At 44.3% G+C, this 25550-nt stretch overlaps 2 protein-coding genes across 3 annotated transcripts in view; one reads left to right on the top strand and one right to left on the bottom strand.

Annotated features, from left to right (window-relative positions):
* COA1 (cytochrome c oxidase assembly factor 1) overlaps window positions 1-3904 on the bottom strand; it is a 53960-nt gene extending 50056 nt beyond the window's left edge. The window contains exon 1 of the mRNA XM_076330760.1: window positions 3844-3904. The gene's annotated coding sequence lies outside the window, so the exon portion shown is untranslated. The remainder of the gene's footprint in view (window positions 1-3843) is intronic.
* A 4097-nt stretch (window positions 3905-8001) lies between these two features.
* Window positions 8002-25550, top strand: part of BLVRA (biliverdin reductase A) — a 38380-nt gene continuing 20831 nt past the window's right edge. The window contains exon 1 of one of the 2 annotated variants that reach the window (XM_076330756.1): window positions 8002-8091. The gene's annotated coding sequence lies outside the window, so the exon portion shown is untranslated. Of the gene's footprint in view, window positions 8092-25235; window positions 25298-25550 lie in introns of those variants that run through there. The other variant, XM_076330757.1, reaches the window with a different exon arrangement.

The raw sequence follows: 25550 nt of genomic DNA, 5'->3' as shown, positions 1-25550 counted from the left end.
CACCTGCCAGACAGACTGGGAGATTACTGCTGTCATTAATGAAGTTAATCCGCATCTGGAGAAGAAACACAGGGATGTGAAAGATTTCTATCTCTCTGTTAGTTAATGGGAGAAGCTTACAAAGCCATTCTTCAAAGCAGATATAGCTACAGATATGAAAGAGGAAAACATTCCCTGTTCACGTGCCTCCAGTTTGATCTATGAGAGGTCTAGTAACATGGCAGAATCCATTTTTAGGTAATGGATAATTGGGCTTACTATATTTAGTGTAGTGATCAAATTAGTAGCAGGAATGACTTTTTATTTGGTGTTGGGAGGCGTGAGAAAGGCAAGGCAAAACCCTCCAAATTATCTGCTGTGTACTGAGGATATGCAGAATACTCTGAGACAGCTCTGGAAACAGGGACTGTGTATTTTAGCTGGTGGTATGCTGTGCAATCACTTAATGAAAATATGTAAATACCAAGAAAAGCAAATTACTCTGCCCTGGGGGAAGAGGAGGGGGTGTAAATACAACTGTTATTACTGCTGTGAAGTTGTTAAACAAGAAAACACCACTGCCACCCCACCAGATGAAAGTATTCTATCACTTAACTAAAGACACTCTAGTAACAGAAAGCATCCCTGAAACATGCTTAAAAGCACATGTGAGTATAAGTAGCTGGTGATGCTTTTAAAATTGCTCACAACAGGGAAAAGAAGCAATGCTGAACTGACAACTGGAACTGTGTTAGTAAAATTTCAAGTTTTCTTGTGTATCAGGTAACTTTTCAGAAGTACACTCTCAAATAGTTTCTATTCCTGATGATATGCTGAGTAGAAAAAAGTAAGACTGCATCTTCAAGAGGTTAGCTCCCACACTAGCTTTATGGTCACGTAACTGCTGCTTACTTCCAGAAACTGAGAAACAATACAGCCTTTTTCTGCAACCTCCCCAGTTATGCAAAATCATAGCTCAAAACTGTAGACTGAGTCACAGCATTATAGACAAATAGAAAAATCCAGCTAAGTCCCTTTTTTTCACTCTCCCCTCCCCCTCACTTGAATATGCAAGCATTTCAAGATCAAGTGTTCAAGCACATCAGTTGTTGACCTCTGTTTCTGTGGCACTTGTACAGCTGGGAGTTGGACAAGCGCTGGGGTGTCTGCACAAAAGTAGGCTAGAGATGATGTGGCCTTCAGATATGTATCTAGAGCTCCTTCCTAATTCTCAGAACAACCACAAGTTGGGCTGCCACCAAATCATCCTCAGAGCTGCTCTGAGGGCTGTGCTGCAGACTAGGTAAGGTAGTACAGGCAAGTAAGAGAAACTGCTGTGCAATAACAATGCTCACATGGGGCTATGTTTAACAGATAAGTTGCATTCACCTGTGCTGGCTAAACTGTGGCAGGTATAAAAGAAAGGTCAAGTGCCCTAAACAGCCACCTTGTTAGGGGGGACATGCGTGGGTCTGTCTCTTTACGTGTGATCTCCAACACTCAAGGTGCCTTAAGTGTAGTGAAAACAACCCCCAGCATCAGCTCTTCCTCCTGCTCGATTTTATGTTGTGGTCACAGCTGCAAAGGTAAGGATGTTCTTTTGCTCCTCTGGTACTGAGTCAAACCCCAGAAGTTTGTATTAGAAAAATGGCCTGGAAAGTACTATATTAACAGACATGCAAAGCCTCTGACTTCTTGGGAATAAACAGCTTTGAAGTAAAATACATGCAGCAATAATCCATACACACTTCATTAATTTCAGAACTGCAACAACAAAGTACTACTTAGAAAAAGCTGTAAGATAAAATGAAGAGTTTGGGTTTTATTTTTTTCTTTTAATCCCAAAAGCTTCTTATCTCCATTCTCCATGTTTTTTCATTCAATTTACAGTAGTCTGAATTAAAGCTCATCTAACAAAAAAATGACACATTAAGTTTGACTAACCTCTTCACCCCCTTCTTGATGAGAATCCTTTCCTCCTCAGGGGATAAATGCAACAACTTTAAAATTGTTACATTGCTTGTTTAAGATAACTTTTCTTTACACTTTGTGTTTAATGGAATTTGGCTGATTTTGGATATTTCAGCACCTTAAAATGTTGATATAGTGAGGGCAGCAATTCTTGTCAAGTCTTATCTAAGACAAAATGATCTCTAGGCACTAAGCTGCCAGAAAGGCAGTATTTTGTTATCTGTCAACATGCATGCATCTTTCTCTACCACACCCCCAGTCAAGTTTGAGAATCCTTAACGTGGGCTACTGCATGATATGAAACATCAGTTTACTGCTCAAATTTGAGTCAAAGCGTAGACTCAAAACAAAGAGTAGGTGCAGTTTAACACTGCACTTAAGTGCAGCTGTGAGTTGCTGCTGGAAGGGATGCTCATGCCCCTTTTCCCTCCCTTCTGCTGGACTGTGTAGCTGCAGCGTATGCCATGTCCAGAAAGCCGCGATGCACTGGAAAACCAGCTTTGAAAAAGCCAGCTGATCCCTAAACCTGATACAAGAGGTACAGCACGATGTACAGCTGGGCAGTGGAACAGGGCCATCTTGCTGTCACAGCCTGCTATTACTCCAGCCTGTGAGGGTGGCCTAACGGGGGAGGCTCATTTTTTGTTTCAACACTTCAGTTTATCAAAAACTGGCTCTAAAGGAGGCAATCCAGCCCACTCTTATACCTCATGCTACATGCTCCCTTCTTGCACTTTAAGAGCTCATGTGAATCAGCAGAAAGTAACGGAATTTGAGTCAAAACCAACTAGGCTGGGAGGCAGGAGGAACTAGCCTCACCAATAAGAAGGGATAGGGGAAAACTTGTCTGGTTTAGTGATGAGAGTGGTCTTAAACTGGACAGTTTCAATTTTTAGAGAAAGAAACATAGCAATTCCTTTTCTTTGCTGTGTCAGAATATTAAACATGCTCAAGACAACTTGATCACTTCTCAAGCTGTACCTGAATGATGAAGCAAATCTGACTGTAGTTTTCTTGCTATGTGGATGAGTTACTGCAACTGACTTGCTTTACGCTTGCCCCACTTCTTCAAATTTCTGCTAGCTGTGCTTCTGCCACCGGGTTTTCCACAGTGCAGAGTACTGTGGGCCTGTGCCTGTTTTAAACTGTACCTCAGCCCAAGGGATGTTATCTGCCACAGCCCTCTGTGGCTGTTGGCCGTGGGGCAGAAGCGATGGCACCCCATGCCTCCTCCGCCTCAAACCCACCTGCGTGGGAGCTGGCAGTGCTCCCTCGGGCAGCACCATCTCCGGAAATGACACTGAAGTGGGTGAAACCAGCATTAGAGGAACAGGTCTTTACAGCAGCTTGACTATTTTCTGTGTATCAGGCTTTGTAGCTTGCTTGATAAATTTGCCTCCCGTCCCACTTCTAAAAGCGGGTGAGGTGTATCTAAAGTGCAATTACCGTTAACATGGTCCTGGTAATCACACTGCAAGATGATGTGTGTATAATTACTGCACTCGTTCATCCTCTTACGGGTCTAAGACTCTTCGCTTAGCAGGCCTGCGGCCACCTCGCTGCACAGCTTCTGTCACCACAGTGCCACCCTGTTAGTACCCGTTTTCACCCCTACCGCTTTTGTACGTGTCTGCCGTTCTCCGTAGCCACTGTTCCCCTCACAGAGCCGCCGGAGCCCTGTCAGATCTTCCCCGGTGCAAACCCACCCCCGGCGGGGCCCTGAATACCCCACAGCCCCCTCCCGCGCCGCGGCCGCCATTTTGTGCAGCGCCGAGCCCGCCGGCGGACGGGGGGTCTCACTCGGGTGCCGCGCCGCCCGCGGGGAGGGGGCGGTGGGGCCCCGCCCTAACGGCCGTAACCGCGTCCCGGGCTCGGCTGCCCCTCCCTACTCACGGCAGCGGCGGTCGGCGGAAGGGCTCACGCGTGGGCCGTGGGGGCCGCCATTGCCACGGCCTGCGATGCGGGCGGGGCGCGGCAGGGGGCGCTGCCGGGCGGCGCTGCGAGCGGCGGAGGGGAGGGAAGGGGAGGGTGTCGCGGCGGCGCCGGGCACGCCTGTGTTTAAACCAGGGGGTATTTTCCGAGGGTCCCTCTCGTCTCTCCTCGGGGGCAGGGTTGGGGGTTCCCTCGGTCTGTGCCTCGCCCTTTTCGTCGGAGGTGGCGGGTGTCCCGCAGTCGTGGCCTCAACTGTGGGGATGAAGTGGGGGAAACCCGTGAAGAGACGGCTGCGGTTCCCAGCCCGCTGCCGTGCCGAAGCGCAGGCCTCCCCGTAACCCAAATCCCATCAGCTCCGTACTGGTAATTCAAAACACACCTGAACTTGCCGCCTTGTTCTGAGATCTGCTCTCTTTTGTGGTGTTTTACTATTTTTCCAGGCCAAGCCCCAAACCAAGGGACACCATAAAAACACCCTTATGCATTAAAATAAAATTGAAAAACCCAACGGAATTTCTGTAAGCATCTTTCCAGCAATTCCCAAAGAAAACTCTTTGGATCTAATCTGATGATCTGATTCCATACACCGATATGGATATTTAACTTAATTACTGCTGTTATTAGCTTATCTTTTTCATTCCAAATTTATCCCTCATCATTGTACCACATAAGCTGATGTCCCTGTCAGAGTTTATTTAAGCGGGCTGGCCAGAGCTGTCACTGAGCTCAGCACTTAGGCTGTAGCATTCATAAAGTGTGCGTGAGTGCTGCTAGATTACAGGATCCTGAGCCTTGGCTCGCAGTTTTGATTCATCTGAAATTAAACGATAAGTGTACCAATAATTTCAGTGTGTTCCGCTGCTGTTTCTTAGTGCATCGTACCTGCTTTGATATTTATGGTATGTGCTTCCTGGCTGAGGAGTTGAATCAGGCGTTCTTCTCAGGGCTGTTGCCAAGTCAGTTTGTTCTCTTATCCAAGTAGTTTCCAGCTTCTTATTTACACTTTTTGGCTTACCATTGTGATTTAGTGGAATCTTACCTGCTATTGAATTCTCCCAAATAAAACTGTTACTTCCCATGGAGGCCTTCTAGTGGTTGCCAGTCAACGCCTACTGTCAGAATGATGATTACATTATTTTGCATTGCTTAGTTGTTCCTGACAAAATAATTGAGAAGTGAGAGGTTGCTAGGTTATAGCTGAAGTTAATTAATACATCTGCTTGCTAGAACTTGTAACACTTGTGGGACTGTGGAAGGTGAGAGCAGGGAGAAACATGGCATGGAAAGACAATCAGCAGAACAAAACAATGTGCAGATATGACCAAAAAATAGACAATGAGAAATACAGGACAAAAAAGGGAGCGTGTGGCCCAGCCTAGTGGGAACTCTTCCTACGCTCCTAAGAAGCCCTGTTAAGAGGCTGTTTTGTATGCAAAGTTGCAGGTTTTTTTAACCTCTCTTTCTCTTCTCCTGCCTTTCCACTAACATCTCTTCTTTGTGGGAATCGGTTGCCTTTACCTTCAGCGGTGGTCTCACTCCTACATACCTGATTACTCTCTGAAAAATCTATTTCATATGTTTCAGACCTGAAGAAGGATTTTGTGCCAAAAGCTTGTCTATGGTTCCCAGTTATGCCTGTGTTGACCTAACTACCCCTGTAGGCCTTCTCCTTGTAATTTTGCAATGATGAAAGCTATACAATATCCATCCAATTTTGGTGAAGTTTTATTGGTATTGAAAGTTACTCATTATTTATAGATACTCTCTCTGCTATTTCCATATGGAAAAAGAAACAGACTGTGTAAGACATCGATACACCAGTAGAGCTACGTCCACGCTGGGGGCTATTTGCTGCTGCTTCTTCCAAGGTTAGTGTTTCCCCCTGCCCACTGTCACCACCCTGGGGACCTTAGCTTCTCTTGCCATGCTGGCCCGTCATCTCATGGCCACAAACGGCTCCTCCAGAGCCCATGTCTCATTCCACCTCTGGAGGAACCACTCTCCCCACCCCCCGAATCTTGTCCAGGTCTGGAGTTCAGTTAAATGTTGGGTTTGTTATCTAGCCACCTGACCTATAAACGAACCTATGGCAGAGTGCGCTCTAGGCTGTATACAGGGATCCACCACCAAGTAGTTACCTGACTGGTTTAAGCCAACCTAACTGCACAGTGTGGTGGAAAGAGGCAGTTGTGCCCTCCTGTTTGGCTGTGTGTTGCCACTCCCATCAGGTTTTAGGAGCTGATCCATCTGGAAAGTAGGTTTTTCTCGATTTTTTTACAAGGTTAATTATGAGATCGGAGAGGTCCCGCATCCTGTAGAACACGTGGCTGTACAAACGCGAGCACTGTTATTGAATCCAAAGGCTCTGAGTTACATCTGCCTCTAATCACTCCCATATGCATTCTTTCATATGTTCTGCTATTCGTTACGGTTTCCTGTCATGTGCTAATTGATTCATTACTTTATGCTAAGCATACAGTTACATGCTAGTCATTAGCAGTCCCATATGTTGAACTTATGATGTATACCTTTAAATGCTGTATCTCCAGGTTTGCCAATCCTCCTTTATGCAATACCACACATACGTTGCAGACCTACGTTCATGCTCTGATGGATTTTAAACGTCCTGCTCGTTAGTCTTGTATGTAATTCTTCAGTTACTCTCTGGAGCTCCTCCTTATTGCAGTTGTGTAACGACTGTAATTAAAGCTGCTGATACATAGTTCTGTGCTTTAGCATGTGGTAATACACATTGTATTGTTTGAGAGGGGAAGGAAAGAATTTTGAAACGTCCTGTGACATATTTGAAACATCCAGCATAGTAACGTCGGTATAAACCCCATGTTCAGATTGAAGTTATGTTAGACCAGGGAAGTTTTACATGAGTTAAAACTCCATAACTGGCTCAGAAAATGTGACTCTGGAAAAGCAAATATAGCTGGGAGGAGGCCAAGTGAGTTCCTGAAGTCTTGCCGGTGAGGAAGTTAACTGGTCAGAAGAAATGAGTGGGAAAAGATGGAAAGAAGGGTGTATCACTCTTACAATCCCAACCTGCAGAATTTCAGAATAAAGAATTTAAGGAATCTAGAGCTAGCTGCATTGAATTTTTAAGTTTTATAGGAAGAAGACAGACTACTTAAGGTATTACTACTTACAGATAGCATGCCCCAAGATTTGCCAGAAATAGGTTGAATTGAACACACTCGGGTGCAAAAAAAAATAGTTACTGATTTCTCCAGAGTTATTTCTACTTTACGTCTGAGGTGAATGAGTACAGAATTTGATCCTTTGTACCTGTAGTCCCAATGTGACACAGTTATAGGTTCTATCATAGTCTGTGAATGCCCAACGTCAGCATGGTATAGAATGATCTGTGGAATTCAGACCATCCTCATTTCATACACTGTTTATTGCAAGAACTACTGGCCTGGGGGAAAATAGCTGCACCCTCTCAGGCTTTTATCTTCCAAGCCCTGAATGAAGCAGTTGAAAGTCCTGTTGCATATAGATAAGAAACCACAAGTAAAGAGGCTGGGAGTAAGATCTGGGTAAAAAGCGGCTCTCCAAGGAAAAGCTAGTGCTTAAGCACAGTAAGTTGTGGGTCAGGAAGCAATCCCCGTAGGAAGGGAGACAGTCTCGAGTAAGAGCTTGTGTAACACCTGGCCTGGGCTGTCCTAGTGGCTGCTTTCTGTATACTGCCTGCTTGGGGGAAGCCAGGCACAGAATGATTTTTCACTTTGCACTGCTGAAACTCCCAGTTTCCTGAGCATGGACTCAGCCTGCAGCGTGAACCCTAGGGATGCAGCTGGGCGGACACGAGCACTGCCGATGTACCAGTGCCTGCAAGCCATTGCATGACTGGGCTCTGGGTAGTGCCTGGCTGGGGTGACCGCTGCGTGGGCTTAACCGGGGTCCCCGGGGAGGCGTCAGCCCCTTGCTAGCCATGTGCAGCTTTCTTGGTGTTTTCTAGGCGAAAGCTCCCCGGTTCAGTGCCTGTACCAGCCTTTCTGCTGCTGCAGCTGCTTCGGCTATAGCCCGCCCCTATAGTGTCCTTATTGGATTCCTGGCTAAGGGGGTGTTGCTGCAATGATAGCAACAGGGCGAGCGGTGCATTGATATGCTGGAGCTGCAGAGTGTTGTATAAGAAGGAGCTGCAGGGAGCGGAGGAGAATTAAACAGGATCACGTTTCTCCTCTGTGAGCTGAAGAGGTTAGTGACATTACTTAATCCCTGCTAACTGTAATTAGGATTTGGAAGCACCGCTTTCGTCTTCTGACCCCCCCTCCACCCTTCCCAAGATTGCTTGCCACCAGCGTTTCCCCCTCGCTTGTGAAGGAGTGGGGGAGTCCTGCAAATCACGTTGCCCTAGCTGCTCCAGGCACCCACCACACTGGAGGGGACAGGCCAGCACTCCGGGAGCGGGGGGAACAAAGAGAAAGAAAAAAGAGAAAAGCCCTTTGTTTGGAAGAATGTCCAGGGTGCAGTGAAGCAGAGTATTAGCTTGTAAATGATGTGAAAATAGCCAAGTAGCATCATTGGGTGGCCAGAGCACCGCATGGTGAGAGTGCGAGAGATCATTTAAAACCTCTCCTACGAAGTGTCTTTTGGGCTTGTTTTTAGAAGTGCTGAGCTTCCTCCAAATCCTGTTAAAATCCATGTTTACTGCAGGTGTTTGACACCCCCTTCTGAAACAGCAGACCATTAACCTTGCTGTACCTCAGTTTACCTATGTGTAAAGGGGAGATGAGAATATTTTCCTTTTGTAAAGGAACACGGTGGGACCATATTCCAGACAGCCTTTGGTGGGAGAAAGGTGATTTTTATGTTCTCGGATATTGTACAGAATCCATGTGTAAAACATATTGACACTTTATTAATAATTACTTTATGCTCTAGTCACAGCTGCCACCAATCACTAACTGTCTTAAAAAAAAACATGCATCAAGGCTCAGTCTACACACAGAGAAAAGGCAGGCTCAGCCTTTATATAACTCTCCTGGCATCGTGCTGAACTTCTGTGTTGGAGGTTGTTCGAAAAAACCAAGCTAGTGTTAATTAGGGCAACAGTTTATTGAACTGATTTTCTGTGAAATCATTTTTATCAAACTCCTTGCATTGGCTTGCCAAATTAATTTTTCTGGAATGAGGATAGTCGTTCAGCTGTTGGTTCTCTGATTACAGATGTGAACACAGAATGACACTGTGCCAAAAATCAATAACATGGTGTTTGAGCATCTTTCTGTCATTTTTGTCGATAAATGGGAAAATAAAGACAAATATGTTCCAATAGTATAGATCCAACTTGAAGTTTAATCTTCACAAAATAAAGAGCAATAGGTAAATACTTAAAATTATTTTCAGCACATATAAGAAAGCTTTAGTTAAAGGCTTACTAAAAACTATTGTCACAAGCAGTGCATGCAACTTAAGATATTCAATAATTGATAGTAAAATATTAATGATTGATATGATTCTTACTATTGGGATTGATATGATTCTTACTATTGGATCAGGGAACTTCCCTTATACTGGAAGGCTGATGATTCTGGACTTGTCCTCTTGAGTTTATATGCACATGGTCAACAAACTTTTTTTCTAATACTCTCACAGTTTCTTTAGACAGTGAATTGAGTAACTGTGAGCAACTGGAGTTTAAGTCAATGAAGTATGGTTTGTGGTATCCTTAAAGGAATGGCAATGCTTATTTTGTATAGCTAAGAAGGACAATCAGTCCTCATTCCCAAGTAACTGTTATGCATGATGGAGCCCTGCTTTCCTGGAGATGGCTGAACACCTGCCTGCCGATGGGAATGAAGTAGTGAATTAATTCCTTATTTTGCTTTGTTTGCGTGCACAGCTTTTGCTTTACTTATTAAACTGTCTTTATATCAACCCACGAGTTTTCTCACTTCTACTCTTCCAATTCTCCCCCCCATCCCACCGGGGGGGAGTGAGCGAGCGGCTGTGTAGTGCTTAGTTGTCAGGTGGGGTTAAACCATGACACAAGTGCAGATGAATGAATAAATCAACTGACCAGTTTTTGAATTAAAACTGGAATCACTTCCCGTCTTGCGACTTCAGGACTTCAGTAATATGCAGGAGTGGAATGCGCATTGGCATTTTTGCTTTTTAATGATGATTCTGAAGTCACCTCAGTTTTGTATGGCTTGTAGAGAGGATATTGTACTGTATGGGTGTGGGTGTTTTTCATTACCACTGGTGTGGTCCGTTGAAGCTCTGTCTGTGCTGCTATCCTTGGCTGGTTAAGCACCAGTCAGGCAACAGGAGATAAAAACAAACCAAAACTGGAAAGAAGTGGAGAAACTAACAGAAAGAGCTTGGATAGATGTGATAAAGCAGTGTTTGCAGTGGGAGAGTAACTCCCCAGGGAAGGAGTTCCTGTGTTTGACACAGTGGTACAGCAACATCAACATATGCAGGACTGGGGACAACTCATTCACCTTTAATTTTCAGGCAACCGTAGATCTTTCTGAAGCTAGCGGGTAGTGCTCAGTGTAGTAAAAGAACTTACATTATGCTTGTACTGCACTTTATCAAGTAAGGCGTCAAAAAAGTTACTTCACTGAGAGGGGAGGGAATGGGGTTTAGGGAAGAAAAACAGTCTGAAAGCCAAGGCACTTAGCAGCTTAATCCTGTAGTAAAAAAACCCAAAACCTGAATGTACACGTCCTGTTGTAACTTAGTAGAACAAAGGTTGCTGAGGGCCTGTCCGTCTCCTCTGGAGTTAGCTTTGAACCGTGGAAAGTGTTCTTACGCATGTAAGACCAAGCTGTTGGGTTTACATCTTGAAACTTTATAAAATAAGTGCAACTGTAATAAAAATATAAATCTACATTTGACCTGTTTCTTCTCTACTGAGCAAAAAGAGCTTTGGCTTTTTGTTTAACTGAACTTAAGCGTTCCCTAGACTAATGTTTGCAACCCAGACAGAGCTCTACTGTGCTATTTAGAAAGCATTGCAGAAAGCATACCTGACTGGGAAAGATAATGAAATGCATTTGCTAATCCTCTTACACCAGATGAGTGCAATCTACCACTTTAACAAGGAGTTCAACAGTTAGCATAAAAGAAGTTTCTCCTTTTTTTTTTCCTTCTTTCTTCTCAGTATAGCATTATAAACCAGTTAGAAAGACCCTGTTTGGGGCAACTAGCATTCCTGTTACAGTAACTATCCTAAATTATAAATTAAAGGCTGCACTACACTGGCTAATAAAGCAAGCCGTTCTCATGGCTCAAGTAATGTTACTGTGTTTATTAGCTTTCCTTCTTAATGAAATGCGTGGGCAGAAAGGGATCTTTATTGCCTTGTCGTTACCTTTGTTCCGTGAATGAGAGGAGAGGAAAGCTGCCAGAAAGAATATGAAATTATTAAATAATCCCTAAATAAGAGAAAGAAGTGGTACAGGATGTGAGGGAAAATGTTGAGACCACAGTCGTTCTAGCTGAAACACCATGCTAGAAGCTATAAAGCTTTGTGAACCTTTCTGTTGCTAGGGAGAACAGCCCTTAGTCAGTATTTACTGTCTTTTGCAGGCTCTGACCCAGATTAGCAACAGAAGACTGGTTAGTCTGTTATTTGGTGATGAATTTAGAGACCGCGGTGGCTTGCTCATACTTGTCTTTGGAGTAATTTGTTAATTTTTCTCAGGGATAGCACAACTGTGTGCAGCTGGAATCAGCGTGGATCAGCATGTTTGTATAGATCTCTCTAGGTTTAGTCTTGGTGACAGATGCAAATATATAAAGGACTGAGATTTTTTTGTCCCCATTAAATCAGATTCATAAAATTTGGATGGAGAAGGTAAATTAACTCCTGACTTCTGTCTTCTTCTAAAGCTATGATTCTCTAGTGGCAAAAATCTGTGAGAAACTCGCAGGAAAGGATAAAGGTGGATTCTGTACAGTTGACAATTCACTGTTAAGTGATGAGGCTATAAAATGAAGTGGTACACTTCTGGAATTGGAGGTAACCATAGGCTTTGTCCGCTTTCATTCTTGGTGTCCAATGTAAGACGGAGTAGGCCTGTTTTTTACATTAGTATGGAGTACTTGAATTTGCAGTCTGAGTAGCCTGGAGTGCAGTCTGTTAGAAACAGCCCCTAGATGTCTTAGGTTCCTCATCCAGAAGTCAGGATAACCGGTACCAATGGCTGCTGGAAATGTTTGCTCTGGGAAACATGTTTTTCATTTGGACTCTGTAATCTTCTCATATGGCAACAGCTGAGCAAACCTTTGATTTTGAAATCTATTTTACATTTACTTACTTACACAGTAAAGTGGAATAGCTATCCTTGCACTTAGCCCAGTATTTAGAAAGATAAGACATACTGTCTGTTCCTATATGTCTGGCATCTGTAACGAGGCCTTAAGACTAAGGGCTGTTGAATAAATCTTTTCAAAATCAACAGGTCATTTGCTTGACTCTGCTTACTACTTAAAAATAACAGTATTCTGACAGGTGCTTCCAACCCAGTCCTTCCTGGATAGGTCCTGGTGACAACCAGCCTGATCTAGTAATATTTGCAGTATAGACACAATGAATACACAGCAAAAGAACCATAAAAAATATCTGTATTCTATGATAATATAAACAGGGCTTAAAGTGGATTGATGGCGGCTGGTCCTCTGTTTTAGGGGAGAGAAGAGCTTCACATCCTTTCTCCTCTTGCCTTCTGAGCAGGGGATATGGCAATGTCATTCTCTGGCTGCTCTGAGTCCAGTTTTTCTGTTAAGACTCCACTGGAAAGGATGCTGCTTTCTTAGGAGGGCAGAGATGGAGAACACAGTCTTTATTCCATGCTGTCTCTGAAGAAGGCCTAATTTTGCACCAGGGAAATGCATGATGCATTTTTTTTTTTTTTTCAAATGCAAGGTCAGCAGTTTTCTTACGTTCATGTACTCAGGTTGAAAGAGCACCTTTTAGAAAAACTGCTGGTCCACTGCAGCTTACCACTATCCCCATCAATTGGCTGGTACCTTCCCAGCATCAAATGTCCTGCAATATCAGAAACACAATGTTCCTGTTTCTAAAACATGGGAGGGGAAGTTCTCCTATCCTAGATGCTACAACGTTATCAGCTCCTAAGGAAGCATGAAGGTGCTGATCGCCCTGGAGATTAAGTTTCTTTTGGTTAAATGACTAATAAATAAGGCTTCAACTCTTCATTTTTTGCCTTTGGGAATCTCATACTGTCATGCTGACAGAGATGGCCCTTTTCATGAAGAGAATCATCATGAGCAGGGAGAACTGATGCAGTTGCCAAGTCACTCTCCATCGTATTTGAAAAGTCATGGCAATCAGGCAAAGTCCCCAGTGACTGGAAAAAGGGAAACATCACACCCACAAGCAGGGGGATTGGACTAGATGATCTTTAAAGGTCCCTTCCAACCCAAACCATTCTGTCATTCTAACAAAAAGAATTTCAAAGTACATTCCTTTACAATGTGCTCATTACTATTATTTTTAATTTCCAGCTCCTATATCACCTTATTTTTGCTTATATACGTATCTGGAATAAACTTTCCTATTCCAGACTGCAGAACTAAAATCCATGTGGTCAGGAGGAAAAAACATCCAGCCTGGAAACAAGTGTAGTCAAATGGCTTGTGACCTGTAAGTCTGGCTCACAAGCCATTGTCTGGCCACACTGTTACGCTCTTTCTCTGACTCAATTTAATCCTTACCAAAGCCAATGGATCCAAGTGGACTCGGAGGACAAATCATTGCAGACAGTTGTCAGTTACGTATTCTGAGCTGCTGAGGCTCCACTGCAGCCTTTATCTGCACAAGTCTCACCATGGGAGGTGTCCTGGTTTCGGCAGGGATAGAGTTAATTTCCTTCCTAGTAGCTGGTACAGTGCTGTGTTTTGGATTTAGGATGAGAACAAAGTTGATGACGCACTGATGTTTTAGTTGTTGCTAGGTAATGCTTACACTAGCCAAGGACTTTTTAGTTTTCCATGCTCTACCGACTGAGAAGGCTGGAGGTGCACAAGAAGCTGGGAGGGGGCACAGCCAAACTGGCCAAAGGGACATTCCATACCATGTGACGTCATGCTCAGTACATAAACTGGGGAAAGCTGGCCGGGGGGGCCGCTGCTCGGGGACTGGCTGGGCATCGGTCGGCGGGTGGTGAGCAATTGTACTGTGCATCACTTGCTTTGTGTATTATTATATTATTATTATTATTACATTATTATTATTATTATTATCATATTATTATTATTATTATTATTATTATCGTTTTATTTCAATTATTAAACTGTTTTTATCTCAACCCACCAGTTTTTCTCACTTGTGCTCTTCCAATTCTCTCCCCCATCCCACCGGGTGGGGGGGAGTGAGCGAGCGGCTGCGTGGTGCTTAGTTGCCGACTGAGGTTAAACCACGACAGTCCTTTTTGGCGCCCAACATGGGGCACGAAGGGTTTGAGATAATAACAGATTAACCAGAGTGTATTAAGGAACTTATATCTGTTAATAGTTGTGGGTCACAATGTTGGTTTCTCTGTTCTCGATATTGATTTGTATAATCTGCATCGTGCTCTTTTTCCTGCTCTACATGTTAAAGATTGGTGTTGGTTTTTGCAGTTTGCTGTGGTCTGCAGTGAGTAGTGATGTCTCGCTTGTGAGGTTTGTTTTTAGAACATTGACCTTGACGTTAGTGTGGTATGTAGGTTGCACAATGAAGCCGTTACTGTACCACAGATACCATTTCATGGAGACAACTAGCAGTTGCAGTAACTTTTCTGAGAGTTTTTTTACAGAGGAAATACAGAATGGCAGTGTCACTACCTTCTTCTATGATGTTTCCTCCTTCATTACAGTAACTTTTCAGTATTTTGAACAGCCTTGGGCAGTTAAGATACTTCTGTTGGTACTTCTTGGGAATATTGTTTCGGTTTTGTCTAAAGTTGATAAGCAATTTAAGAATATCATCCAGAGATCTGCCCCAAGGCTGAATAGTTATGAGTGGCAGGGTGTGTGGGACAAGATGGGCAAGTACCTAGGCCAATGGGCACCCCCAGTGTTTTGGAACTTCACCCCTGAGCAAGTGCGGAATCCTGAAGAGTTAGTAGAATATTTGGACAAAGTATGCTGTCACCCTGGCAACTCCAGAGAGATGCAGATCATTGCAACGTGCTGGGGCCTAGCCCATGCCTACCGAGCCCTGTTCAACACCATTCAGTACCCTCAAAGGGAAGAGAAGGTCTCTGGCTCTGACAGTAAAACGACATGCACTGCAGCCACTCAGACCCCAGCGAAACGCCCTGTGGCTGAACCAAAGAACCAGCCTGTGCCGGTATCAGTCGCCCCTGTACACAAGAAGAAATCTTGGAAGCGAAAGTCGGCTCGTTTAGTAAGGGAGGAAGAAGCTTCTTCTAAAAGGGAAGCGGAGGAAGAACTGTACGACTACCCTGGAGAAGGGCCATCATGAGAACGGGAGGAGGAGAGCCGGCCTCTGATCAGGGAGGAAGAAGAGGAAGAACTCATAAACGAGGCAGTGACCACCCGATCTCTATCCCTGAGTGAGCTGCGAGATATACGAAAAGATTTCAGCCGTCATCCAGGTGAGCATATTGTCACCTGGCTGCTCCGATGCTGGGATAATGGGGCCAATAGCCTAGAATTAGAGGGTAGGGAAGCCAAGCAGCTGGGATCCCTTTCTAGGGAAGGGGGCATTGACAAAGCAATTGGAAAAGGGACACGAGTCCTCAGCCTTTGGAGGCGACTCTTGTCAAGCGTGAAGGAAAGGTATCCCTTTAAGGAAGATGTCATATGTCGCCCAAGCAAGTGGGCCACCATGGAGAAGGGTATCCAGTTTCTGAGAGAATTAGCTGTGCTGGAGGTGATTTATGATGACCTGAACAATGAACAACTACCCAAAGATCCAGATGAAGTCAAGTGCACACGACCCATGTGGCGGAAGTTTATAAGGAGCTCACCATCGTCATACGCCAATTCATTGGCAGTGATGACCTGGAAAGATGGAGAGGAACAAACAGTGGATGAATTGGCTAGTCAACTCCGGCAATATGAGGAAAGTCTCTCTTCCTCCCTCGTCTCGGCTGTGGAAAAACTGTCCCGGGAGATCCAGCAACTCAGAGAGGATAGGTCCTACTCCTCACCTGTACGGACCAGTATCTCGGCTATTAGAAGTAAGCGTTCTTTTGCTCAAGAGAGAGAATATAAAGGGTACACACCATGGGGCACCCTATGGTTTTACCTGCGTGACCACGGAGAGGACATGAGGAAGTGGGATGGAAAACCTACTGCAGCCCTAGGGGCACGGGTACGTGAATTGCAAGGGAAAACAATCACAGAAAGAGGTTCTTCCAGGAAAATTGCTGCTCCAGTTTCCAGCGGGCAGTTCCCCAGACAGAGTAGAAGGGCTGATCTTACTCCTGATCTTAATGAAGAAACTTCTGACTCGTACGTACAAGAAGTGAGAAATGAGTACTGTGATGAGGATTAGAGGGGCCCTGCCTCCAGCCAGGGGGAGGAAAGGGACAACCGGGTTTACTGGACTGTGTGGATTCAGTGGCCTGGCACATCAGACCCACAGGAGTATAAGGCTCTAGTAGACACCAGTGCACAGTGTACCCTAATGCCATCAAGATATATAGGGACAGAACCCATCTGTATTTCTGGGGTGACGGGGGGATCCCAACAGCTAACTGTATTGGAAGCCGAAGTAAGTCTAACTGGGAATGAGTGGCAGAAGCACCCCATTGTGACTGGCCCAGATGCTCCGTGCATCCTTGGCATAGACTACCTCAGGAGGGGGTATTTCAAGGACCCAAAAGGGTACCGGTGGGCTTTTGGTATAGCTGCCTTGGAGACGGAAGAAATTAAACAGCTGTCCACCTTGCCTGGTCTCTCGGAGGACCCCTCTGTTGTGGGGTTGCTGAAGGTCGAAGACCAACAGGTGCCAATCGCTACCACCACGGTGCACCGGCGGCAATATCGCACCAACCGAGACTCCTTGATTCCCATTCATGAGCTGATTCGTCGACTGGAGAGCCAAGGAGTGATCAGCAAGACTCGCTCACCCTTTAACAGTCCCATATGGCCAGTGCGGAAGTCTAATGGAGAGTGGAGACTGACAGTAGACTATTGTGGCCTAAATGAAGTCACGCCACCGCTGAGTGCTGCTGTGCCGGACGTGCTAGAACGTCAATACGAACTGGAGTCAAAGGCAGCCAAGTGGTATGCCACAGTTGATATTGCTAATGTGTTTTTCTCAATCCCTTTGGCAGCGGAGTGCAGGCCACAGTTTGCTTTCACTTGGAGGGCCGTCCAGTACACCTGGAACCGACTGCCCCAGGGGTGGAAACACAGCCCCACCATTTGCCATGGACTGATCCAGACTGCACTGGAGCAGGGTGGAGCTCCAGAACACCTGCAATACATTGATGACATCATCGTGTGGGGCAACACAGCAGGAGAAGTTTTTGAAAAAGGGAAGGAAATAGTCCAAATCCTGCTGAAGGCTGGTTTTGCCATAAAACAAAGTAAGGTCAAGGGACCTGCACAGGAGATCCAGTTTTTAGGAAGAAAATGGCAAGATGGACGTCGTCAGATCCCAATGGATGTGATCAACAAAATAACAGCCATGTCTCCACCAACTAGCAAAAAGGAAACACAAGCTTTCTTAGGCGTCGTGGGTTTTTGGAGAATGCACATTCCAAATTACAGTCTGATTGTAAACCCTCTCTATCAAGTGACCCGGAAGAAGAACGATTTCAAGTGGGGCCCTGAGCAACGACAAGCTTTTGAACAAATTAAAGAGGAGATAGTTCACGCAGTAGCCCTTGGGCCAGTCCGGGCAGGACAAGATGTAAAAAATGTGCTCTACCCCGCAGCCAGGGAGAACGGCCCTACCTGGAGCCTCTGGCAGAAAGCACCTGGGGAGACTCGAGGTCGACCCCTAGGGTTTTGGAGTCGGGGATACAGAGGATCCGAGGCCCGCTATACTCCAACTGAAAAAGAGATATTAGCAGCATATGAAGGGGTCTGAGCTGCTTCGGAAGTGATTGGCACTGAAGCACAGCTCCTCCTGGCACCTCGACTGCCGGTGCTAGGCTGGATGTTCAGAGGGAGGGTCCCCTGTACACATCATGCAACTGATGCTACATGGAGTAAGTGGGTCGCACTGATCACACAACGGGCTCGAATAGGAAACCCCAGTCGCCCAGGAATCCTGGAAGTGATCATGGATTGGCCAGAGGGCAAAGATTTTGGAATATCGCCAGAGGAGGAGGTGACGTGCGCTGAGGAGGCCCCAATGTATAATGAGAAAATGAGAATGTACCAGAAAATGAGAAGCAATATGCCCTGTCCACTGATGGGTCCTGTTGTATTGTGGGAAAGCATCGGAGGTGGAAAGCTGCTGTGTGGAGTCCTATACGACAAGTTGTAGAAACTGCTGAAGGAGAAGGTGAATCGAGCCAATTTGCAGAAGTAAAGGCCATCCAGCTGGCTTTAGACATTGCTGACCAAGAAAAGTGGCCAGTGCTCTCTCTCCATACTGACTCATGGATGGTGGCAAATGCCCTGGGGGGGTGGTTGCAGCAATGGAAGCAGAGCAACTGGCAGCGCAGAGGCAAACCCATCTGGGCTGCCGCATTGTGGCAAGATATTGCTGCCTGGGTGGAGAACCTGGTTGTAAAAGTCCGTCATGTAGATGCTCACGTACCAAGAGTCGGGCCACTGAAGAACATCAAAACAACCAGCAGGTGGATCAGGCTGCTAAGGTTGAAGTGGCTCAGGTGGATCTGGACTGGCAACATAAGGGTGAATTATTTCTAGCTCGGTGGGCCCATGACACCTCAGGTCACCAAGGAAGAGATGCAACACACAGATGGGCTTGTGATCGAGGGGTGGACTTGACCATGGACACTATAGCGCAGGTTATCCATGAATGCGAAACATGCGCTGCAATCAAGCAAGCCAAGCGGTTAAAGCCTCTCTGGTATGGAGGATGATGGCTGAAATATAAATATGGGGAGGCCTGGCAGATCGATTATATCACATTCCCACAAACCCGCCAAGGCAAGCGCCACGTGCTTACAATGGTGGAGGCAACCACCGGATGGCTGGAAACATATCCCGTGCCCCATGCCACTGCCCGGAACACTATCCTGGGCCTTGAAAAGCAAGTCCTATGGCGACACGGCACCCCAGAAAGAATTGAGTCAGACAACGGGACTCATTTCCGAAACAACCTCATAGACACCTGGGCCAAAGAGCACGGCATTGAGTGGGTGTATCACATCCCCCATCATGCACCAGCCTCTGGGAAAATTGAACGATACAATGGACTGTTAAAGACTACACTGAGCGCAATGGGTGGCGGGACGTTCAAACATTGGGATACGCATTTAGCAAAGGCCACCTGGTTAGTCAATACTCAGGGATGTGCCAATCGAGCAGGCCCTGCCCAGTCAGAACTTTTACGTACTGTAGATGGGAATAAAGTTCCTGTAGTGCACATAAGAAATATGTTGGGGAAAACAGTTTGGGTTATTCCTGCCTCAGGCAGAGGCAGACCCATCCGTGGGATTGCTTTTGCTCAAGGACCTGGGTGCACTTGGTGGATAATGCGGAAGGATGGGGAAGTCCGATGTGTACCTCAAGGGGATTTGATTTTGGGTGAGAATAGCCAATGATCTGAATTATGTGATGTTAAGTACTAATTATAGTTATAATAGTTATACTAATAATACACAGGTATACTAGTAATACTAGTAATATTATATGCCATACTAATGTTATTACAATAAGAATCACCCAGACTAATGAAGAATAACTTCAGTGAAACCAAGCAAAGCACAGTGATGATGGTACCAGAACTGACTTCAACATGAAACAATCCAACACCACATACCATCTCCATCTTTCCTGCCCTGAAAGATTCTTACGACAGATGGAGCCAGAAGTCATGGACTAAATGAACCCACTGAACGTTTTAGAGGGATGGCCCACAGACTAAGGGAATGATATCTCTGTGTGTGTGTGTGTATATTGAAAAAAAGGGGGTGGTGATTAATGAAAATGTACTGGAAAATATGAGACTTGAGCATGACGCAGATGGTATAGAATAAGGGGTGGATATTGTCCTGGTTTCGGCAGGGATAGAGTTAATTTCCTTCCTAGTAGCTGGTACAGTGCTGTGTTTTGGATTTAGGATGAGAACAAAGTTGATAACGCACCGATGTTTTAGTTGTTGCCAGGTAATGCTTACACTAGCCAAGGACTTTTCAGCTTCCCATGCTCTACTGACTGAGAAGGCTGGAGGTGCACAAGAAGCTGGGAGGGGGCACAGCCAAACTGGCCAAAGGGACATTCCATACCATGTGACGTCATGCTCAGTACATAAACTGGGGAAAGCTGGCCGGGGGGGCCGCTGCTCGGGGACTGGCTGGGCATCGGTCGGCGGGTGGTGAGCAATTGTACTGTGCATCACTTGCTTTGTGTATTATTTTATTATTATTATTATTATTATTATTATTATTATTATTATTATTATTATTATCTTATTATTATTATCATTTTATTTCAATTATTAAACTGTTTTTATCTCAACCCACCAGTTTTTCTCACTTGTGTTCTTCCAATTCTCTCCCCCATCCCACCGGGTGGGGGGGAGTGAGCGAGCGTCTGCGTGGTGCTTAGTTGCCGACTGAGGTTAAACCACGACAGGAGGGAAGAACAGAGATTTATTGTCCGATAGCAAAGGCAGGCATCTATAAAACAGTGACAACTTACAAATATCTATGTGTAGTGTTTGTGTTTATGATACTAATGTAGGATGCCTTGTGTTTTCCATTTCTAATGATAAAAAAGATGATTTGTCTGAAACCCGGTTTGTGGAGAGGCCACAGTCATGCCTGAGATTTGAATGACTTAAATAATAGAAATGAGTCTTACACAGTGAGTTTCTTTCCCAGAACCTCAAAATGCTTTGCTGAGTTATGCTAGCGGAAGATAAGGAGGAAAGAAGGGATTTAGACTGAGATTTTAAAAAGTTGCAAGGTTGAATAAAGTAATGAGCAGGATTGCTGTTACATTTTAAAATATCTTTAATGTTACCATTGGTAGCATAGGATGTTGGTGGTTCAGTACAGCCCCTCTCTTCTTTTCAGAACTCAGTGACCTCTTTGGTCACTTAAAGGGATGGTGCAGTTAGGGGCATGAACTTGAGGAGAGGACAGAGCTCTTATCTTATACGAGTAACTGTTAAATCACTTCACCAAAATATTGCAGAAGAAATCCAGTGGACTGAGTATTGTCTGCTCCTGAACCTTTGCAGTCGCTGTTTTAGCTGTTGCAAAGTTAGGCGGTTGTGCTGATCCTGCCTTTGACGGGACATTATCCGTTTGTTCAGCCACAGTTGTAAGTAAAATACTGGTTCACATTAAGTAGATCCATTTGGCAGAGGAAATTAAGAGTGGTACTTGGTTGTTTTGTCTCAATTACATGGTCATGCTGGTTCTGAATAGGTTGTGTATTTAAAATATTCCTCTGAGCAGGCATTCAGCTTCACTAAAAGCTTCAAACTCCACATCTTTGAAGGCAGATTATGAGGAGTAAAGGCTTTTTTAAAGCCTATTCACCAATTACAGTTATTTTTACAGAGATTTTGGTGGGGATCATGAGTTTTGTAGACACTGCCAGCAGCTTCACCGGTCCCAAACCAATGAGATTTAACAAAGTATGTAGAACCTACAGTGGCCCTAATACACTGGCACAATCCATCCTGTGTCCTTCTCTAGCTAATGTTACTGTGTGGACCCAACATCAAGTCAGGTTATAATTTTTAATGAGTTCTGTATTCATTACGCATCCATGTGCAAGACGGGAATACCTGATCTGGGAGTTGCAATATGTATTCGTTTCTCTTTAGACATGTTTTTAATATTGGTAGTAGTTGGAGTGGCTTGAGCCAAGTAGGATCTTCTGCTTTGCTTGCAGTTGGACCCAACTCGATGGCTGTTTTTTAGGTCCTTTTGGAGACTTTTTGGAACACTAAATCTGGTGATGGCGGATCTGTAAAGAGGCAGACAGTTGTAAATAGGAACTATTTTGTAGGTCATTGTTTTACTTGTTTGTCAAGCCTGAGCATGAGCCTGAGTATGTCAGGCTCTAGGTTGGCACACTTGAAGGTTCAGGTTTAGGCATGCTCAGAGCTGTCTGACTGTACAGGCAAATCAAAACTAGTGAGTAATTTAGCCATCTTCTTGGCATATAAAACTACCCCTCTGCTTGTAGAAATCGTAGGGTTTGATGGGGATAGACCTAGGAATTGGAAGGGGAGACGTGGAGTTTGCTTTTGCAATGTGTCTGGTTATATACAAAGAAAGCATTGTTCTTCCTAAAACTTTGCACGGGGACCTAATGTGCAGTTGAAGTACTGTGGGAAATATGCTTTTACAGCATTCCTGTAACCTCTTTAATTTTTTTTAAATTAATTTTCTTATCAGTATGATTTAAGTAGGATACCAAATGCCCCCTCTAGTGGCTGATACTTTGATAAAGGTGTTTTCAGTTTCTTGGGACAATTTTAACAGATGAGTAGCATGTCAGGACTACTTGACTGCTAAATCACATTGATTTGCAGACTATCTCTTTATGAGAGAGCAGGCTAGTGGCTGGCCTGTACGATTCTTGAGTGTTGCGATGCCCAATCACATGAAAAATACTGAGCTCTAAAGTTAGGAGGGATTTGAGTAACCTCAATTGTTAATCTTCATTCAAGAGCTATTTTTTTCCTACTCTCAAGCGATTGCTGCCATTGGTAGATTTCCAAAATTTAATGGGAATGGAGAGCATCCACTGCATTTTTCAGGCCCTACTGAGGAGTGGTAGACTGAGACAGAGGTGTTAGCCATTGCATGCATCATTTAAAGTTTTAAGATTACAACGTTATGCAAAACTTTGTCTACTTCCCAAGTTATCTTAATCTAGTTATTAAAAAAACTTTCTCAATTTATTTTAGAAGGGTGAAAACATTTTTGCTGGGGTAGGGGAAGAGAAAGCTAAAAAAAATACACTTGTCTGACCAGCTACAACTTATGTGTATATTGTTTGCTCTGAAGAGAGTACGGGGCAGGCCCGGGTGTTACGATTTGCCATCATGCTAGCGATGGAGGCAGAGGGTTTCACCAGCCATGGTAAGCAGTATCTTTATGGTGACTGCAGCCTGTAGCAGGAATGCTTTTTTTGTTTTGGGAATTCTCAAAATAGGTCAGCCTGTCACGGAGTGACCCTTAGTGGACCGGAAGATAGGTATCCTCTATTGGGTTGAGTCCATGAAGATATTAAAAGACCACACTTGTGGCTGGATATGTGTTTTGTTCTTGTGCCTACTAATATTGCAATAAACAGCAAAAGCTCATAGTTCTTAATGTACTTGTAGGAGTATTCTCATTGATATCAATAGGATTACTTGTGATTAAAGCTAAGCGTGCATATAATTCTTCGTGGGGTTTGGGTTTCAGATGAATTTAACAGCGAGAGAAGGGAAAGAAAAGAGCTATTTTTGTGGCGTGCGTTATATGGCATTGTTTTATATAGATATTTCAATACAAACCTTAGTTATAGCCACCTTTTCTAGATGTCTGATCTGCGTGGGATTTCCTACAGCGAAGAAGAGAGGTTGTAATAATATCTACTTCGTACATTGCGCTTATCATCAGTAGGTCTGAGAGTGCTTTTCAGAAGAGAGAGATTTCCCCTGTTCTGGAATTGGAAGGACTGACAGGGAAAGGGGATGTGATTTGCTTGCTGTAGGTCACCCAGTAAATTTCTGGGAGAAAGTAGGAATACAGCCTGGAAACACAGATTCCCTGCTACTGCCCAGCCCAGCTCTGCATTCGTGACGCCCTCTGAAGAAGAAAATGCTTGTAAAAAGGACTGCAGTAATTGGCAGGCAAATTCAGAGGCAGATGTAGTAATTCAGAAAATATTTCAGAACATTTTTCCGTAATTGTCCATCATCACTTTCATTTGTATTACAACAAAGGCTTGGAAGCCACTTCTGGCATTGGAGTTTACCTGCAAAGCACTTGTGAATCTATCAAGTGAGGTGGAGAAGCCTTTTCTCTCCATAGGTGACACAGTGAAAACAAAATGAGCAGCACAGGGAGGGAAGGGAATGCCCTGAGATTATTTGGCATGTCTCAGCTCTCTGCCCTGTCAGCTACAGCTCTTGTGATTAGCTCTGAGTAAAGTTTCCCCAAAAATGCAGGTAGGCATGAGTAGTCCTCCTATATTTTTTTTTTTAATGGAACATGAAAAGCTCTCAATTTTAAAAAGTGTAAGAGCACAAAACAGCAATGTCTTTGTATGAAATAGATGTTTAAGCAGAGTCTCAGTAGTTAGTGTTCAGCTGATTAGCCATGCGGACACTTTACTCTGGTGGCTTTATTGTTCTGCAGGGAAGCCAGAGGACACAGTTCGTGGTCCACAGAGACCTGGCAGAGTTCAACTCTGTGATAGCTTTAGTGTTTACATGGGTGTTAAGTCAAAAAAGTGGTGGAGGACATGTTTCGTGCCATTTGTTTGTTTGAGTTAGTACCATTTTTAGCTTTACTTAGGGTTATTTTCTCCAGCCTGTGTTCAGGCACAGACTGGTATTGTAGCAATAATATTGTTCGATCCCATGGAAAATTAGGATCTGTGAACTGCTGATAGCTCCATACCATAGCTCATTCTCCTGAGTGCTCATCTAAAATTGGACTTTACTCCAAAGTAGTTGACAGTTGCTTGTTAAAACACTCTTCTCTTCTACCACCATGGACAAATTCACTTTCAAAAATTGTTATAGCACATTAAGGCCTGAAAGAAACTTTTGGGACTGTTTGTCACTCTCTGCTTTAGTCCTATACTAATTAGCCACATACAAGCAGCCTTTTGGTTAAAGAATACCTGTGATGAGGCTGCAGTTATGTGGGATTGTTTATTTACCCACCAGAAGTTTCACAAGGCTCTCTGTAATTCACTCCAGAGTAGTTCTTGGAAACTTAACATTAGAAGTAAGGGTTTGGTTTGTTGTGTTTTTTTTTTTTTAAAGGGATATTTTTATAAAATAACAAGTGGAGCCCTTCATGTCTTCCTCTTAATTTTTTTTCAGGTGCCCCCAAGCAGGCTCAGTTCTTTCCTGGATAGTTTCAGCCTTAGCAGTGTAGGTATATCCAAATGTAATTTGGCTCTCAGTTTCAAACAAAATGAGCCTGACTGAGGACTTAGTTTCTCTACACATCTCTGGGAGGCCATCTCAAAAGTGTTATTTGTCTTTTGTTTTTCCTCTTCAGACTAGCAACCAAATCTGAACCACAAAGGGTGACTACAGACAGAGAACAGGACAAAATGGTCACTCGTACCCACGCACGTACGTCACAGCACTTCTGATTCAGTCCTCCACAAGGTGGAATATGTCATGTGTTAAAACCTGATCTTCAGATTCTTCCAGTACCTATCACGGTTTTATATTAGTTTTGTGAAATGTTTTTGCTGCAAGTATGGAGTTGCAGGCTGTGGAGAGCAACCTCACTGTGACAGGAGTCTGGACAGTTGTGGACTCTGGAGTTTAGTAGAGTTAAGTTGCAGAAGTATGTTTTAATAAAAGTTTTCCTTTCTACTTA

The sequence above is a fragment of the Aptenodytes patagonicus genome, chromosome 2 (genome assembly GCF_965638725.1).
Source record: "Aptenodytes patagonicus chromosome 2, bAptPat1.pri.cur, whole genome shotgun sequence".
In the NCBI taxonomy this organism is placed as follows: domain Eukaryota; kingdom Metazoa; phylum Chordata; class Aves; order Sphenisciformes; family Spheniscidae; genus Aptenodytes; species Aptenodytes patagonicus.
This window is presented reverse-complemented; position numbering and strand designations above follow the sequence as displayed.